This window comes from Oryzias latipes, chromosome 4 (genome assembly GCF_053564925.1).
Source record: "Oryzias latipes strain Hd-rR chromosome 4, Olatipes_Hd-rR_3.1".
Lineage (NCBI taxonomy): Eukaryota > Metazoa > Chordata > Actinopteri > Beloniformes > Adrianichthyidae > Oryzias > Oryzias latipes.
Window position 1 is genome coordinate 26,458,735 of NC_136240.1, and position 19,850 is coordinate 26,478,584.

A 19,850-nucleotide genomic window follows, 5' to 3' on the forward strand; every position below is an offset into this window, starting at 1 on the left:
CTCGGGGTGGGTGGGGGGGCAAAGATGAAGCAGCCCCCTTTTCCTGGCGTCCTGACTCCTCCTAGCCGCAGCTTGAATTGTGAGGCGACTGAACACCTCCATGTCCCTGACTTGGACTTGAACCTGCACTCTCCCGCTCCACAGACAGAAACACTCCCACTGTGCTAATCTGTCTACAGCAGAACTGTGTTGTTTTGTTCCTTTGAGCTGATGACTGTCAAGGAGCGGCAAAAACCGAGAACAAAAAAACTGAGACGGGGAATTGAACCAGCGCTTCTCTGCTTTGGAGATCAAGTCAGTTCCATCGCACTATTCTGTATATCAGTCAGCACTTTGTCGATCACCATTTTTCCTCCATCTGGTGGTTTCTGGGATTTGAACCAGCACCTTCTTGCTCTACTGTCTCCATAGCAGCAGCTCTGGTTCCTTTCATCTCCATCAGTGGAACCTTGAAGCTGAAGTTTGATTGACAGTTGACGACCTCACATCACCAGTTGCTGCTGCTTCACCGGAAGTGTTTTGTTTGTTTTTTTCCTTAAAAGAGCGTTGGTTCACATCCTGAAAGTGGATCACGGGTGGATGGAGGCTTTGGTGAAGCGTGTGATAGAAACTCGTATTTGTACTTTGTTCTTTTTCTCCAAGCAGGAACTTTTTCTTTTGCTGATGATGCAGCCATATTACTTTTTTGATGGGAGTATAATCTTCATACGCCGTCATTAAAATCTCAGAGACCGTCTCACTAAAGTATGGCGCTCTCTATTTAATTACATTTCTTTTTTCTGTTAACCAGGTACAGTGCAGTCTTCTCATTTTATCATGTTATTTTTGTGTTACTTTACATGCTGTGGGGGGAAGGTGCTAATTAGAATGCGCACTGAGACTGCTGTGAGCTCTGGCCGAGGGGGAAAAACACAGAAGAAACTCTGGACAGCATTGTGAATTTTTGTTTTCTGTTAACCATGATTAAAAGAGATTGACTCAGCATCCAAGCGTGGTCTTTTATTCACTGGAACACAACGCAGAGCAGAAAACTCCACCCAGTTACAGCAGCACCGCCCCGCAGTGCAGTTACCAACCTGCTAACAGGATATGGGCCCAGGAGACACCTGAGACTATAAAATGTGTTTTCCACTTTTGTGAGGAAGTCGACACCGTGAGCAGACGAACAGCTGATACAAGCCGCTGGTCCCGGCTTCTGTTCGACGGAGATGAGAAGAACTATGACCTATGGGAAACCAAGTTCTTGGGTCACCTTCGACTACACGGATTGAAAGACGCCATTCTGAATGCGCCTGACCCTGATGAAGCACGTGCTGAACTGATCCAGTTTCTAGACGACAAGAGCCTGTCGCTGGTGATGCGTGAGGCAGCAGATGACGGCCGCAAGGTGCTACAGGTCCTGAGAGACACCTACCAAAATAAAGGAAAGCCTCGTATCATCAGTCTTTATACTGAACTGACTTCACTGAAAAAGCCAGACAATGAAAGCGTGACAGAATATATAATCGGCACTGAGACAGCGATCACGGCCTTGAGAAACGCAGGTGAAACCCTGAGCGATGGTCTGCTGGTTGCCATGGTCCTGAAGGAGCTACCTGAGTCATTCCAACCATTTGCAATCCATGTGACACAACAGGATGAGACCATGTCATTTGCAAAGTTTAAAACAAAGCTCCGGAGCTGTGAGGACACTGAAAAGATGCGAGCGACCGCAGCAGGTGACAACTTGATGAATGCCCGCGTGCACCAGAGGGAGACCTGCCAGCCCAGGTGAGCGAGGAGCAGAGAAGGCGACAAAGGACTTTGTATGCTTCAGATGCGGCCCGTAGGGACACCTGGCCAGAACCTGCCAGCGCAAACTGTGGTGCAGCTTGTGCAAAAGCAGCATGCACCGGGACAGCACCTGCAGACGCAGACAGCACCTGCAGACGCAGACAGCGCAGAGGGCGAGACGACGCACACAAAGCCTGCAGCGAGAAGATAAACCAGGAGAAGGAGCTCGCTTTCCGAGTGAGCGTGGGAGCAGACATTAGATGGTCGACTGTGGAGCAACTTCACATGTCATCACAGGAAGTTCAGACATTTTGATGAGAACTTCCAGGCTGGAAAACACTGTGTGGTGTGGTCTGGCTGACGGCACAAAGTGTAAAGGGGTGGCGGAGCGTCGTGGTGATGCGGAGGTCTGTCTGATTGACAGCAGAGGCAAATTAAATTTTTGGGCCCTCTAACTGATCAGCAGCACCAACCAAATGCAACTGTTATTGTGATAGAAATGAGATCTCTCTATTACTACATTTTGTGAATGTATTATTGTTGCTGCTGAAGAACTGAATACAGTGTATTGCTTGCATGTTGGATGCACATTTAGTGGTGCCAAAAGTGAAAAGAAAAAAATCTAAATGAAAAATGTATATAGATATATATTTTTATTGTAACATTAGGCACTCAACTCAACTCAACTTTATTTATAAAGCACTTTAAACAGAACAAGGTTCACCAAAGTGCTGAACTCAACAAATGACATTCACAAAACTCCAACTCAATAAAAACAGCAACTTAATAGAAAATCAAATGACGATAAAACAATCCAAAATAAAGAACACAACAGCTCAATGATGGGGATTTTGGAAAGTCAGAGTCTTTATCCGTCTGAAAAGGACCTCTTTGCACCAAATCCATTCTTACTGGATCAGAGAGTGTGGTTGGCCGTTCAGCTGGACCAAACTTACCAGCAGCAGCATCAACCACAGAAGATGTAGTGACAGGAGTTTCTTCTGCAGCTAAAAAACAAGCATTATTATTATACAATAATCGATGATAAAGCTAATTGGCTCATTTAAAATCTGTGTGCAGGTTTTTCACAATTTCATGATCTTTTTATATATTTATGAGAGATTGATTGTTTGATTATATATTTGCATGAGGCCATATTTGTTTATTTAAATATGAAAAATTTGGGACTTCATTCTCTTCGGCTGCTGTTTATGAAAAAAGGGGTTATGCAGACACTGTTTTTTAAAATACCTTCCATGCTATTTAAGTTACCTGAGATGACATCTTCAGTGATGTCAGGAACATCTTGGGATGTGGACGCTGCACCTCCTCCAGCACTATTTGATACTATTTGAGAGCAGAAGAAACTGTTGGCTGGGAAGAAACTGTGCAAAACATCTTCATTATGTAAAACCAAAACTGCAAAATACAAATAAGAAATAAATGTACCCATTTATAAATAATAAATGTGAACACTAATTTGAGTTTAAATGGAAATATTCACATTTATACACTTCTTTATTATTATTTTGTATGTTCATAATTTTAAAATTAGTTCATTTATTTTGTTCGTCATTTATAAATGAGAAAATGTATTTCCTGTTTGTATAATTTGGCAGTTTTGATTCTCCATATTTCATGCTAATGCAAGATTTTAAGACACACTCATTGTTGTAAAAGTCAGACTACCTGACTGTCTATTACAGATAAACAGCAGTTTTTATACTGACATAAACCGGAAAATGCAGATCGCACTAATCTAATGTGTTAGCAAAACAATAATTAGCCAATACGATAACGTGAGTTAAAACATTTATCAGCCACCGTTGTCATTATTTACTTTGTTTTGGAAGGTCATGTCTGACCTCATCTTGGAAACTTGGATATCAGAATTATTTTCTAGTTTTATTCCATTGGAAATTACGACAAACTGGATAGTTTTGTGCAATCTTCACCTCGGATTGATATTTACGTAAATCGCTCAGCTGCACAGAAAGGCAGGAGAAGAAACGGCCCCAACATCCTCCAAACTTTCCTTGTGACTGATGTTGAAATTCTTCATCTTTTTTCAGCTCCTGATGGATAAAGTCTCTTTGGCATAAAGTTTTCTTTTGTTGTCGTGTTGATCAACGTGACAAAATGCGGTCGTTTTTTTTTCTTTTTCCCAACTTTATTGAAACAAAATGCGCTCGTAAATGTACACTGTGCCAGGCTCAGATGAAATGATGTGGACCAATCGTTGCTAAGAGTGGCGTAACGTCATTATTTGGGTTGCCAGATTGGTTCAGGTGTGTTGAAGGGAAAGCTGTATGTCTATATGAAAGTTGCAGAAACCTAAAAAAAAAAAAGTTGCAGAAACCTGAATGTTTTTATGTCAAATGTATGTAATATGTATGCTCCCCTGGCATATCTGAATTTTATTTTGTGAAATTGTGTTTTGTATTGTATTTCCGTTTTATACAATAAAGTTGTATTTAAAAAAAATCAAGTGTGTTGAAGGGGGCGATCATTAAAGTGCAGCCAACTTTCTTGCACAACATTCAGAGCGCACGTTGGTAGGACGTGCTATGAAATGGGTTGCCAGATTTTTTATTTTCATTTTTTTTCGCCACTCCGGGGCCCTGGTGGTGGCGGGGGCCTCTACGCCGCTGCGTATTTCGCGTATAGGGAGGACCGGCCATGTGTATAGTAATAGTTGTGTTTGCTGCAAGAGCAGTATTCATACTGCAAAGACTAAATAATTACACCATCAGCTAACACTTTTTGATGCAGAATTTCTGCATTGTACATTGTACAGTGAAGATCACAAATCATTGAAGAAAAAAGTTCAGCGCACTGTCAAGTGGGTCTAGATGACCCGACTCCAAATATCAAAGTGCCTAGGATAGCACAAGGGTTAAATGAAAATGAACATTTTTGGTCATGAAACAGTTGTTTTTCCACACCCTCATTGTAAACATTCAGTCATATCTGCAAATATGTAAATATGTTTTACATAGATTACATGGTTTATATTTGTTAGGTTTTTCACTTCAGTAAACAAGTGCTGTCTTGTTTAACGTTAAAAAATGAAGAGCATGGTGTCCTAATTGCCTTTAAAATCCAGAGCACTAGATAGTCCCAGATTATATAGTTTGTTTGTTTTTTTGTAGTCAGAGAGTAGGGAGGGAATTTGGACATTACCTAGTCTGTGACCAAAGATCCCCCCCCCCCATGAGGCTCAATTCAGTGAACTTATACTGTGAGGTAAATATGTGGGGTTTTTTTTCTTTCCTTTTCCTTTTTTTTAAACTTAACCTCAATTTTTTCAATAAAAACAAACTTGTAGATGAATTAAAGAGTGAAAAATGTTGTATCTGTTCTACTATTGTGCAAAAAAAGTGTTTTTCCCCCCATCCAGTGTGAAGGTATTTGCAGTTAAAACATCACAAATTAGGAAATCTCTGCCTTCATTCTGTATTGCCGGTTTTGTAGTTTGGAGATAAAAAACATCTGTTTTATTTAGTTGAGGATAAAACAACGTAAAAAAAAAAGTCACGTGGCTGTCTGCTTATTTTCAGCCTTTGCCATGATGACATTTTGAGGATCAAATTTAAGAAAAATTCTGTTTTTCACTGTTAGAAGAGGCTGGAATTTGCTGGTATGAAAAATATTTGCAGATTCCTGTTGTATTATTTTGTGTGCGTAAGAAAATGACTTGCTCTTATTTTGAATATTATTCGAAATGTACTAATACGTTGTTTTTTTCCAATTAAAAAAGGGAGCATTTCTCATTTTTAAAAAAAGAAGAAAACCTCCAAGCTTCTCAGTGAGGGGAGGAGCTCTTACTCCCGCTGGATCCAACTCTGCAGACTCATTAGAGGGAGTTTGGAAAAAAAAAAGTGCAACTCTGCCCCCCCCCCAAGAAAAGAGCTCATTAGAAAGTCTTTTGCACGTCCCCATCAGACCTCAGAGCCATTACTCTAACGCAAATCCCAGTTAGCCCATTTGAACCAGTGCAGCTCCTCTCTGCTGCTGTGTCTTGATCATCTGTGCTTTGAAGAGTGGATGAGTGTTTGCGAGGCACAGACTCCTCGGAGTGGAGAAGAATCCTCTGCGTTCAGCCGGTTCTGAGAGTCTGCAGGCGGAAAATTTGACTGTAATGTATAGTAATAGCAGTGTTTGCTGCAAGAGGAGTATTCATGCTGCAAAGACTAATAATTACACCATCAGCTGACACTTTTTGATGCAGGATTTCGGCATTGTACATACAAATCCACAAAACTTACAGTTTAGAAATAAAAAAAAAATTCCAGAAATTACACAATTACAGAAAAATGAAACAAAATTAAACAATGTTATAAAGCTGCAAACAGAGATTGTTTTTTTTAATTTTTTTATTCCAGTCATTTGCTTTCAGCATCTTGAGGAAAATCAATGAAATGAACGACCTTGGGAGTATTTCAGGCAGGCAACTCGAGAAGTGGGTTTACCTGGTTACTCCTCCCCGCAGGCGGTTCAGTCTAATCAACTCACCTGTTCAACGTCCTACTTAAGTTCCAGGTGTGCGGTCCAATCCCTCTTCTTCCATTTCCGCGAGCTCTGCGTTCATCACCCCACCCTCCTCCCCGGCTTCCACCTGTGAGCTCCGTTAGGGGTAGTTTAATACCCAAGGTTTCTATAGAGATCTTTGTTCTATATATCTGAACAGAGCCTTATGCCAAACTAAAAGAAATATGGAAATGAATCTTTACTGCATGAGTTGTCTGACTGAAATGTAATTTTAATGGAGCAATTAACCCTTGTGCTATCCTTGGCACTTTAACATTGGGAGTTGGGTCATCTAGACCCACTAGACAGTGCTCTGAACCTTTTTCCTTCAATGATTTGTGATCTTCACTGGTGTCCATGGATTACATGAAATCTTTCCACCTTTATCCACCTTTGTCATGGTAGGGAGAACACGTCATCTAAGATAGCACAAGGGTTAAAATGACTGTGAGAGAGGGTTTTTTACCCTAAAAACCTCTTCAGAACACGAGACAAACAATGACAAACAGGCAAGCTGGAGCATTGCCATCCTTTTCTGACCCCGCTGAACTCTAGGTCTGGTTTTAAAGCAGGAGCCGTACTGCTTTGCAGCTTAGGACCAACTACCCAAACAGTTCATCTTTCCTTGCTCTCAGCTGTGACTCTGCCGGCATAACAAATGTTCTGGAAGCCTTAAAGAAACTAGCTGTTCCTTTAATAGTCTCCACAGTCATCCAAGTCTTCTTGATTCTCCTGCTACTCAACCAAACAGAGAGAACTGTTTCCAGTCACACTCTCAACCAGATGGCAAGGAGGGGTCGTCGCATTTAAGAGGCTGGCAATGTGGGCAGACATTCGAAAACAGCCCCACTCTTGTCTGTGTGGTTTGCTTCTAACAGATGTTTTCTAAACCCGCATTAGTTTTACAGAAAAAGGCTGCACATCAACTCGGCATGTCAGCTAACAGATTATTTTTGGACCTGCAGCAGCATGAGGGGGAGATTTCTCCACAGGTGCATATGTCAAGGGACAGGCCAACAATTTCTAAAACATATTGATGTGAATGCTGGGAGTTCTGCATTGAAATAAGGAATTCCAGGATGAACATTGAATAATTTGCCAGAGAAGTACAAATGTTGACAGATTTGTTGGAACTTTTGTGCTGAGAGTTTTTAGTAGTAGTAGTTTAGTATTTAGACCATTGACTGTATATGAGAACTGGACTGAGTGACCCCCCTCCACCCCCCACCCTCATTCCAGATAGGATTTTTTTTTTCATGATACTTTTTATGTAGTGCACATTGTTTAAGTTCTACCTGACCAATCAGATCCCTCAGTAGAAGTATGGGGTCTCAATTTGAACATTCAAATGTTGGGGGGGTGGAGTTCCAACACACCTCTAACACACAGATCAAGATCTGACTCTCGCATTATTTCCTTTTTAATGGGAATGGCGGAGCTGCCCGGTAAGTGCCAGATTCTTGAAGGTGGCCAGGACGACTGGGCCCTCGCTGTTTGTGTGGAGGCTGTGTGAGCCAATTTGGTAAATGTGATTTTATTTTAATAATCATGTTTGATTTTGCAGTCTATTAAATCATATTTGAAATGATGTCTTTTATATGACAGGGCTGTGGTTTCGTGAGGAAAACCTGCTGGGTCAATGACTGGGTGTGGGTGCTTGTTACGACGGGTTTGATAGTTTCTGTATTTTAAAGTTAATGTTTATGTTAACAGATGATTGATATTTTTATTGTGTTTGTTCTCAATCATTCATGTCCTTTCACAGTTTTTCCTCTGCTTTAGTTAGTCCGCTTTTAGTACAGCAGACTTTTAAAATTTTGTTTTTCATTTTTGTTTGGGTCACTTCTGAGTCATAATTTCTGTCTCCGACGTTCATCTGTGTTACATCTGATCCGTTTACCCCTTGTGCTATCTTAGATGACCCCACCCTTACACTGACGTGTTCTCCCTACCATGACAAAGGTGGATAAAGCTGGAAAGATTTAACGTTATCCATGGACACCAGTGAAGATCACATATCATTGAAGAAAAAAGATACGTTTGTTATGTTTTTGTTTTTTTAATGTGTCTGAATTAATTTATTATATTTCTTTTACAGAAAGAGTTTTGTATGTTTAGTCTGTTTTAATGTTATAAAGTTCTTTTTACAAGCTTTATGCTTTGTGGTTGCTTGTGGTAAAAACCGTCCTCACTTTAGATGAGGTGCTGCAAAACAATTAATAAACTATTAACAAAGTTAATTAATACATTTGTAAAGCTTACAAGCAGTTTAATAATATGGATTTAGAAGACAATGGTCTGACTTTAGATGTTAATAAATCTTATTAACACTTTCAGGTATTTGCAAGACATCTATAATGCTAATAAATATCTTACTAGCATCGTACACATTAATAAAGCCTATTAATTTGTTAGGTTAGTTAATAAAACTTATTAAGCTTATTAACACTTAGGCTTGTGTGACACATCTATAATGCTAATAAATGACTTACTAGAACCCCAAACAATAATAATACTTCTTAATTTGTTAACAAAGGTTGTTAATACATCTTATTACGCTTATTAACACTGACACATTTGTTAGGCATCTATAATGCCAATAAATGTATCATTAGCATCTTAAAAACATCCTAACAATAATGCTTCTAAATGTGTTAACTAAGTAATTCAATAAACTTTATTAGACTTATTGTACTAATAAATATCTTACTAAGACCCTAAAAATTATATTATAATGCTTGTTAATGTGTTAACAAAGCTTGTTAAGGAATATCAATATAAAGTGTTACCCCAAACTGTTGACCTGCACCAGGCTGGGAAGACTGAACCTGCAAATAAATTCTTAAAATTCAGACAAAGTTATTTCCTGTTTTTTTTTTTTCTCGTTTTGTGTCATAGTTGTACCTGTGGTGAAAATAATGAGCCTCTATCATCTTTTTACATGGGAGAACCTGTACAATTGGTGGCTGAATAAATCCTTTTTTGCCCCACTGAATGACAAACAGTTGTATAGAGACAATGTCCTCCTGAAGGGTGGTTTGGGAAAAAAGGAAGAGCCTACTAAGTCCATCAGTTACCAAAAATCAAGTTTCAACTTCGCAACTAAAAATAAAAAAATAAAAAAAGTAGTTTCAAAATTTTGCCCACATCTATTGGTAAGCTTTTTTTTTTAAGTGTATCGTTACATTTTTTAAAGTAATATTTTCACAAACAGGATGTGAACTTCTAACAGACATCTCAATGACCATCATCTCTTGGAAGGTCTTTTTGTCCCTGTCCCGACAACTATTGGGTGTGTTCGTACTAGCTATTTGCTCATGAAAGACACAAATATGCCACAATGTATAACCATTAATAAGCAAAAACAATAGTTTTTTGCTTGAGACTATTTTGTGCAGCGTAAAGTTACGTGACCGTATAAATAAAGGCGGAGCCTCCTGCCCCGCGTTCTTCATGGGTGTCAGGCTTCATGGCTACCAGAAAGGTGACAAAGTGTCTGCAGTCTTGTTTATTACTGGGCAATACATAATATTCTGAGAAGATGTCTGGACCAGATAGCACAGGTGAAGCCTCGCATGCAGCTCAAGAGCTTTCAGCTGGAGAAGAATCAACACGCATCCCCAACACATGTGTGCGCTCCTTCCTCCTACACACGCAGCGCGCTGACACACACACACACAGTCATTCTACAACACCTATATAGTTAATTCATTAGTTAGATAGGTAGTAGTTAGTTGTTACAGTTATTTGTGAACCGCTGTTAACCGCCACACCGCGCCCACTGCTGGTTCATCACCGCGGTGATCAAAAATCCCACACTGTCACAGCTCAACTCGATGCCTTCCAGCTTGAAACTCAGCATTAAGGGGTTGAATTCGGGGGTTAAACCATTAAAAGGTTCCCGTGTCTGTCTGCAGCTCATTGCTCTCCCAGGGGATGGGTCGAAAGTGGAGAGCAAATTTCACATACCTAGGTGCATGACAGCTAATGGAACTAAACATGCGTTGGTTTCCTGTCAGTCAGGTGACTTTACGGCCTTGGTGTGAAATCTGCCCAACCGTTGGCCTTGCTGCTGCAAACTGGCTTTCACTCTCCTTTAGCAGAAATCCTGACTGCAGACTATTGTTCACAGGTTCAAAAAGTGTTTGGTCACTGTGGTCCAGACAGCAAACCTTCACTTTGTCTTTGGAGTATATAGTAGATGTGCAATGCTCACAGCTTTGCTTTCTAGTGTAATCAGTGTCAGATTTGACCATTATTTCCAAATGCAACCCTAGAGAAAGTCCCAACAAATTAATTAATCTTGTGTGGATCTCTCCACTACCAGTGGGGCTTCAGAGAGCCCAAAGAGGCTGTTAAATGCTGTTACTTACAAACCATGCAAAGAATGTACACCGACACTGCAAGTGCAGTGTGGACTGCAAAAGACTACCATTTCAGGGAAAGGAGGAGGTAATGTGAATGAGAAAAGACTAGGAAACGAGGGGCACATTGCATGTCATCAGTGTAAAGGCCTGTTCACACCGGGACGAAATTCGCCGGCGATTTTAGCCGACGTTTAACGCCTCGTGACTAAACAAAGGGCACCAATGAGAGTGTGCACACCGACGCGAAAAAACGGCACGCGCCAAAGCGTCAAAAAAAAAAAACGCCTCGGGTTCGTTTTTTTTTTTCGACGCATCGCGTCGAAATCTATTCGACCAATGAGAACGGCGCTTTTGCACACGTGTCTGGAGCTTCTGAAGTTACAGTAAAACACAACTTGGGGGCGCTCAAACACAGAACTGCCTTGCTGAGCACACATACCAGCGAAGAAGATAGACGCCAAGTAGCGTCTACACTGCCGCGGAGAAATAATGACGGACATTCTAAAATATCCCCGAACCAAGCACCAGTTGGAGCTACTGGTGCTTGAAATATTCATGTTTTCTTTGTATTATTCTGACAAGCGCGTAAATACTTGCTCTCTTCTTCTGAGTGAAAAGCGACTTTAAGAAGCGTAAAGTTGCGCAGCGCCTCCTTGTGTACAGGAGTATTTCTGTTTACATTAAGCGCCATCTAATGTCAGGGAATGAAATTGCATGTTCGCTCGGCTCACCGTCAGCGAAAATCGCCTGGGTGTGAACACAAAAAACGTGGCGAAAAACGCTGGCGAATAACGCCTGGCGAATATTCGTCCCGGTGTGTACGGGCCTTAATGAGGATTTAGCACAACAAGGGTTAGGGTTATTTGACGCGTATCCAAAAATGTGTTCATAAACTTGATCCTCCAGATGCGTGAGGGAGGAGCTACCACCAAAAGTTTCAAACCTCATCACCTTATGGAAGCATTGTATGGACTGTATATCTCATTATAATACACAGAAGTCACGGATGATGTTTCTATTCATGAAAGTTCATTAGAGTGCTTTAATATACTACTGTCTCTGTGACCCAGTTTTATGAATTGGTGTTCTGCGTTAGTCCAAGGAGAGAAAAAATAAAGATAAGAATAAAATTAGAGGATCTTTTTTTATTGTTTCAATGCAAGAAGAAAAGTATTACAGTTCAAAAGAAGAACAATCAGATTCTCCTCCATGTTGGTGTTGGACTCCACTCGCTAATCGTGTTATCAACAAAGCTGAGTCCCTGTTTTGTTGACGTGACCAGAATTTTTTGCCAAAGTTCAGATATTTGAAGTCTGGATAGGCTACAATGCCCAAAATGTGCTGCACCCAGACTGCCGCGCTGCACCCACCGCTCAAAACGCACCACATGACCTCTGATCTCGTCTGTATGTTGGCTTAAAACTGAAACTGGACAACCAGGATGTGCAAATCACATTCAGTGTGAATGTTGCTTTAGAGCTGATATTTTCACAAAGGGCATGAGCTCCAGCATGGAGCCTTGGGGTTCTCCTCTAGAAATGAGTGATATACAGCCTTCAGCATGCTTCTACGGAAATATTAGACAAAAAGACTTGCTTCAAGATAATGAGTCACAGTTGTAACCGTCTAAAACGTTCTTGATAGCAGAGCCACCACCGCTCACATCAGCCAATAGCGCTCAATTGACGCTTTTCACTAAAACGAGCGCCGTCATCAGCCCTTTGCTTCTTGAGAAATACGTGTTTGATGATTCTGATCCCAGGCTGGAGCAGTCATTTATTAGGTTGGCTTCTCAACAAGGAAACCTTTCAACCTTTCACTCCTCTCAGTAATTACTGCTTGGCTTTCACAGGCTGCCGTTTTCCTCTCAGAGTGATGGCTGAGTGTCGGGGAGAACTGAAGCGAGCTCACTGTTTGCGTTTAAGGAGCCGTTGATTAAAATGCTTTCACAAGCTAATGGGACTCTTAAATGGTGCTTAGCATTTTCCATTGGAAACTCAAAGCTGTTAATGTTAAAGTATTGGGTGCAGGCACGCCACGCTGTTAAGGGCTTAACTTAGGCTTCTGAAGAGGGGACAGAGATTTCTTTTCCAGTTTTTCTAAATATTACAAACTAATCAATATTTTAAAGTATTTCTTTCTTTCATATTCTTAAGTGAGGATTTGCATTTAGACTTATAATTAAAAGGGTTTAATTGCTACAAAAAGATAAGAGAAAAGTAACTTATTTAATTAGCATTTGCATAGATGATTAATATTGGCTTGGACACAAGCTGTGGTTTGAGTAAACCAATAACATGGATACAAGCTGCTGATATGACTGTCTTGTGCAGGGTGACTGTAGTTTTGAGTTTGATGAATTCTAAATTCATTGAGATTCTGACCTGTTTCTTCTCGACATCAGAAAAGGCTCATTGAAGAGGTTTGGACCGCTGGTGGGAACGTCCCCTAAACACCTCCATTGGCGTTGTTGTAAGGAAAAGACAGACCGGTGAAGAACAATCCTGGTGTGTTAACGTTTAAAATTATATAAATGGTAATTCGAGCATTAATTTCCAAAAGTTACAACACTTAATATGTTTTTTGAAAAATCAATGAAGGGCTGTTGATGTGTGTGGAAGTCATTGTTTCAGCTCTCTAGTCTGTGTTGGCAGGATTGAAAGTTTCTGTGGGGAAAAAAGGGAAATAGGAACAGTGAATGAGCTTGACACACCCAGTTGGCTGTCACCTCTCATTTCTAAGGTTACGATCCCTTTTTGGGCAACATTTTGATTTTATATATAAAATACAGTTTTCTCTTGTTTATCGTTGAGTTCCGTTCCATAAATAATCTGCTATATGTACATCTACAAAGTAGGATATTTTTAAGACTGTAAAACTCCTCATTACATACTTTATGCACTTCTCTCAGACAGACATGAACATTTATTTTACTTTTCTGTCTTGTTTAACCCTTGTGCTATCCTAGGCACTTTAACGTTGGGAGTTGGGTCATCTAGACCCACAAGACAGTGTGCTGAACCTTTTGTCATCTAAGATAGCACAAGGGTCAAACACAGTTTTTAAAAAGTAATAAAAGCATGCAAAGTTTAAAAGAAAATCTGCCAAACAGTGGGACTGCGATATAACAAAGGATCGCTACTTCAGTTCCTACATAAACTGACGCCCAGTACAGACTTTATAGATCCAGCTGGGCTTTTACAGCGTAGTGAATGAGTGAATTGGTTGTGAAACAAAACAGGTTATTTGGTGAACTATTAAAAATGAGAACAAAGTGCTGTCCTCTGTTGCACACTAAGGAAATGTAGATTTAAAAATATTTTACTAAATCAAAGCTACGGACATTCAGGGGATGTAACCCAAGAATATGCATTCTTGAACAAGAGTATAGCCCAATGTTTACATTGGACAAGCAGGGACGGTCTTATTCCTCTTTTTCACTGTTTACTAGCGCATGTCTGCCACCTGGAAGAGGCTTGATGCAAAATGTCAAAGTGGTACAAATCTCGTAAATCTTCCTCCAGGCTTTTTCTTTCACAGCACTATTTCAATATTTAGAAGATTTGGTGTCATAATTCTGGCCGGGCAGAAACGGCAATTCTTAATTTCTCCTGCAAGATTAATTTTTTACTTCTGTGAACGTCTTCCATGTGTCACTACCAAATCAGAGTCCTGATTGGCCAGAGTTCGACCTGGTGTAACTTTCTGTATTCAATGGTTATATGTTTTGCTCGTAGATCCAGAAGACAGTCGTAGAAACTTCGTAGGTCATGTGAACACAAGCGTTTTGGTCGTAGAAGCCTAAAACGTGTATTTACATAGATTTTCCATTGAAAGTGGCCACTTGAACGAACATTATGTCTTGGGGGTTTGTCCTTGTCAATGCAGCAGAACTGCAGTTTTGTCACAAACTAAAACTTCCTCAGTTGTCAGTTTAGTGACACCAACCGTTCAGAATACAAGAGCTTACTGTTTCAAAGCACAGACTGAAACCTTCTGCTCTGCAAAAATTAACACCTTGAGGCTGAAAATGTGAACAAGAACCAACTCTTTCCTTTAAGTTTTCACATCTGACAGACAAATTACTACTGTACTGTCACCATCCTGTGGGTTTACCTTGCAGCCAAGAGTAGTTTTTCTTTTCAAAGCACTTGCAGTTGTGCGCTCTGGAGGCTCTTTTCAAATCCTTGGGGATTTTTTTAAAGGACAGAGTTGGAGAGCTAACCCCCTTGTAATTACTACCCCTGTCTATTTCTGAGTCTGCTGGTGTTGTCGTCCTTCCTCTGCACCTCCCAGCCACTTTCCCATAATGCATCATTTCTGTAAATGGACTGACCTGTTGATTGACAGGTGAGCAGCCACTAATGGAGTTTAAACGCACGGCAGTTTAAGTTGAGGCCCCGCTGGTGAAAGCAGCCACCGCAATATACAGGGTCAGTGCCTGCAGCAGGTGGACTCCCCTTCTCCTGAATCAGCATCTCCATAATGAGACCCTTCTTCTCACTCTTACCAATCTATTTTTCCTATTCATCCCTCATTCAATCTTTGTCTGTTGCCCTCACCTCCCCGCAGCCTCAGAAGGGGAGGAGGAGGTCCGGGTGAGCAGTGGAGGCTCAGCGGGCGGGCATCGAGCACAGTGGCAGCAGCGAGGGAATAAATTAGAAGCAGATGCAGAGAATAATAAAGCCATAATGAGTTAGTCGGCAGACGGCCTGCCAACCTAGAGAGCAGCCCAGTGAATATTTACCATCCTGCTAATAAGTCATGGCAAGAACTAATCAGCCAGCATGCCAAGGAGGGCAGTGGGCAGCCAGAGAGGCAAAGGAAGGCAGGGAGATGATGGGTTGAAGGGGCTGTTGTGCAGAGCTCAGCTGCAAACTAAGCAGCTGAACCCTGAAGAACTACTGTAAATGAATGAACAGTTGGAGAAGTCTCACTTTCTGCAGCTCAGCATTAATGTTCATAGATTTACTGATGATCCACAGGTGTATTTTAGGGATGTCCCAATAAGATTTTTTGGCTCTGATCCAAAGTTTACAGAGTCCCCATCCAATATTTTTAGGATAATACATTTTTAAAAAAAATGTAGATTTAGCTCTAGATTTTCCCAGACTTTTATTTTGACCGTCTTTTATCATTTAGCACTTAAACAGAGCACATCTGTGAAGTAGCTTGAACAATCCAGTAAAACAGTACAACTTTTCCCTAGAAAAAATAGTTAACTATAGCTAGTAAAAATGGATGACAATGTGAGAAAGTTTGGTGAATGTAGCTTTATGATCTTGAGAACTATTTATTTATATAAACATTTTTAATCAGATGTGATGCCCATCTTCCTATCTCAAGTAATGTTGTCATCGCTCTGTCCAGCTCTCTTATACAGTCAATGGTATTCCCACTACAAGTTACACTCTATGTGTGTCCAAGGACAGTTCCTCTGAAGGATTTGGACTTTAAAAGCAAACCTCTGCAGGTGTTTCTCCTCATGTGTCAGCTGCTGGCTCCTCTGCACCACTGTGCAGCTTCCAGCAGATCTGCTCCAATCTCAGCCCCCAAAAAGAAAATCAAAGTTTGCTGGCAGACACAGGTCATCCTTTTCTCCTTTCCGCTCAGTGTTGGCTCCCCGTCAACCTTCAGTAAGTGTCAACTATACTTTCTATGATAAGGCTTCACATTCAGCACAAAGTCTCGACACTCCCTGACCAGACTCAAGCCTTGCTTCTGTCTAGCTTCAGCTCCAAATATATCAAACAGTACTCAGAAAAGAGCCAACTTCTTCATTTGGAAATGTTGGATCTCTGTCTCTAGTCAGAAGCCAGTTCAACGTTGTGTGTTCCGGTAAACTCATACCAGCAATTCAGGTAAAAAAAAAAGTGGCTTTATGGAAGAATGCTACTCAAAGCATAACTTTTCAAGATTAGATCTCATGCAGAGAATGCTGCAATACCCTATTATCCAAGTTTAAAACCATAGAACACACAAAGAACCTAGAATCCATGGCAGAACTTTGTTTCTGTGTTTTGTCCGTCTCCTGTGTGGTCTCTCACTTTCCAACCAGTTTTAGTTCTTGGTTATTCAGGCCTATTGGTGGTTCCTTTACATTCTGTTTAGAGGGAGGTTTCCTGCATTGTCTGATAACTGCATGAGGTGTACCATGGAAATTCTATGAAGGGTTATCTGCTGGCCAATAAGACAATTTTTTAAGTTGGCATCACTTGAAGGAATTTGACTTCAGTAATACTTGAACTATTCGCAGCAAATTGGATAATTTCACAAGTGAATAATTATATTATTTGCTGTATTATTATTATTGTATTATTGTATTTTGACTTTTTTCATGCTTTATTTCTGTGGCACCCTAAAATACAAGCTTGATTGTACATTTGGGCATCCACTCGGTCTCATACCGTCAATGGTTTTACCTCTGTGCGCTTTCTGGTAATCCTGTTGGACAACACAGTCCAGGTGGGCTCACCATGGCATCTAAAATAACAGAATGTATTAAATATTTTACTTTTAGGCTCCACTTAGTTTATCTTTAATATTCACATTCTGACACTTGATAATGTCATTCTAAAGGCCCGTACACATCGGGACGAATATTCGCCAGGCGTTATTCGCCAGCGTTTTTCGCAGAGTTTTTTGTGTTCACACCCAGGCGATTTTCGCTGACGATGAGCCGAGCGAACATGCAATTTCCTTCCCTGACATTAGATGGCGCTTAATGTAAACAGAAATACTCCTGTACACAAGGTGGCGCTGCGCAACTTTACGCTTCTTAAAGTCGCTTTTTACTCAGAAGAAGAGAGCAAGTATTTACGCGTTTGTCAGAATAATACAAAGAAAACATGAATATTTCAAGCACCAGTAGCTCCAACTGGTGCTTGGTTCGGGGATATTTTAGAATGTCCGTCATTATTTCTTCGCGGCAGTGTAGACGCTACTTGGCGTCTATCTTCTTCGCTGGTATGTGTGCTCAGCAAGGCAGTTTTGTGTTTGAGCGCCCCCAAGTTGTGTTTTACTGTAACTTCAGAAGCTCCAGACACGTGTGCAAAAGCGCCATTCTCATTGGTCGAATAGATTTCGACGCAATGCGTCGAAAAAAAAAAACGAACCCGAGGCGTTTGTTTTTTTTGACGCTTTGACGCGTGGCGTTTTTTCACGTCGGTGTGCACACTCTCATTGGTGCCCTTTGTTTAGTCACGAGGCGTTAAACGTCGGCGAAAATCGCCGGCGAAATTCGTCCCGGTGTGAACGGGCCTTTAGGCACGATATGGAGCTTCACAGCTGCTGCTGATGCACAGCTCTGTCTACACTTGATGCTTTGAGAGAAAAATTAGATTGTGGCAAATTTGTTTTTGAATCATGTGTTCAGATGAGACAAAAAAGGCAAACCTGGCATCCACATGCACAGATTCCCATTTTGAGTTATGTTACCACGGTAGTTATTTCTGCTTTCAAAGCCTAAACCAACTGCTGCTGCAACAGGTAATCCCAGTTTGGGACAAAGAGAGTTTTCTTTACATGATCTTACCTTTATCTTAAATACCACTTGCTGTGTTTGAAGCATGGGGGTGGAAACACCATGGTTTGTGGCTGCTTTTCTAGAAAGGGACCTGGACGACTGCTGTGTATTAGGAATAAATAGGGCCATGAATGCTGAGATGTATGGTGAGATTTTGGGCCAAAACAACCTTCCAGCAGTGATAGCATTGAGAATGACCTTCCAGCATCAAAATGATCCCAAACCCGTCATCCCGGCAACAAAAAAGAGGTTATAAGTAAACAGCATTTCAAGGTTCTGGAGTGGTCAGCAGTCTCCTCAACTCAATCCAATGGAAAATATAGAAAAGGAGTTGAAAGTTCACGTTGCCCAGCAACAGTCCCAAAACATCACAGCTCTTGAGAAGATCTGCATGGAGGAATGGACCAAAATAGTAGAAACAGTGGGTGTAAACCTGGTAAAGACCTACAGAAAACCTTTGACTCCTCATTGACAACCAGAGTTCCACTTTGATATTGACAAAATACTTAATTTCTGCTGCATTATACAAGTCAGTTCTTTAAAATCAAGCAATGTGATTTCCTGGATTCTTGTTAACATTCTTGTCTTTCACAGTTGAAGTTTATCCATGATGAACACAACAGAGCAAATGCATCTTTGGAACAATTGTCAGAATCGGTGACTGTCCGACTGTTTGTTACCCGTGTACAAAAAGTGCTAAATGGACAATAAAATATAAAAACAAAATAATTTTAGCAGAACTTTTAAAGTCATAAAAATCTTAACAATAAAAAGTATCTAAAGTTTTTTATAATAATTTTTTCCTATAATTTATTTTCTTTTTTTTCCTCTAAATGAACAAAAGTCACTAATTCCATGCAGTTTCTTTTTTAATCAAAAAGCCTTCTCTGCAGCTACCTGCTTACTCAGCTGAAGTCTCTTATTGCTAAGGTCTGCACTGCTTAATCAGTGCATGGTGTCACTTCTCCGTCTGCTGCCTCCTCTTCACAGGACCTCTGCCTGAAGGCCGAGCACAACTACAAGGTCTCACCGCACTAACGGACAGGATAGCTCTGATGATTAACGTTATCAGTCCTGCTGTTGAGCCTTGAGACAGATTGGAGGACCGAAGAGCCGGTGAGGTTTTGTCACTACATTCTGCAGTGTGAGTTAGAGCTGAGAGAGAAAGAAAAAAATCAAGGACGGGACCCAAACGGACACAAAAACACAAGGGTTCGATCGAGGAAGAATGTTATCAGTGAGTCAAACTGATTTCCACGTGAATATTGAAACAAGAAGCAGTCGGATCCTCTCAGTGACGATATCCGCAGATGATTTTCATGCCCACTAAGCCTTATCCAAAATATTATCAAATTCTCTAAAAACATTTCCTGCACAAAACCTTCATGACAGAATGTGAAGGCAAGAAAAAGAAAAACATTAACTTTGTATTTTTTTAAACTATGATCTTTAACCCTTGTGCTATCCTAGGCACTTTAACATTGGGAGTGAGGTCATCTAGACCCACTAGACAGTGCGCTGAACTTTTCTCTTCAATGATTTGTGAACTTCACTGGTGTCCATGGATTACATGAAATCCTCTCCACCTTCATCCACCTTTGTCATGGTAGGGAGAACACGTCAATGGTCATCTTGACCCCATAGGATAGCACAAG

The 19,850-nt window shown here is 40.7% G+C and overlaps 1 long non-coding RNA gene across 1 annotated transcript; it reads right to left on the reverse strand.

The window, feature by feature from the left end:
- Nucleotides 1-2,409: 2,409 nt before the first annotated feature.
- On the reverse strand, nt 2,410-4,786 carry LOC105353979 (uncharacterized). The gene is made up of 3 exons (XR_908681.4): nt 3,729-4,786; nt 3,046-3,120; nt 2,410-2,780 (listed from the first exon to the last, which is right to left on the reverse strand). It is a non-coding gene; the product is annotated as an uncharacterized LOC105353979 (long non-coding RNA).
- Nucleotides 4,787-19,850: the final 15,064 nt, after the last annotated feature.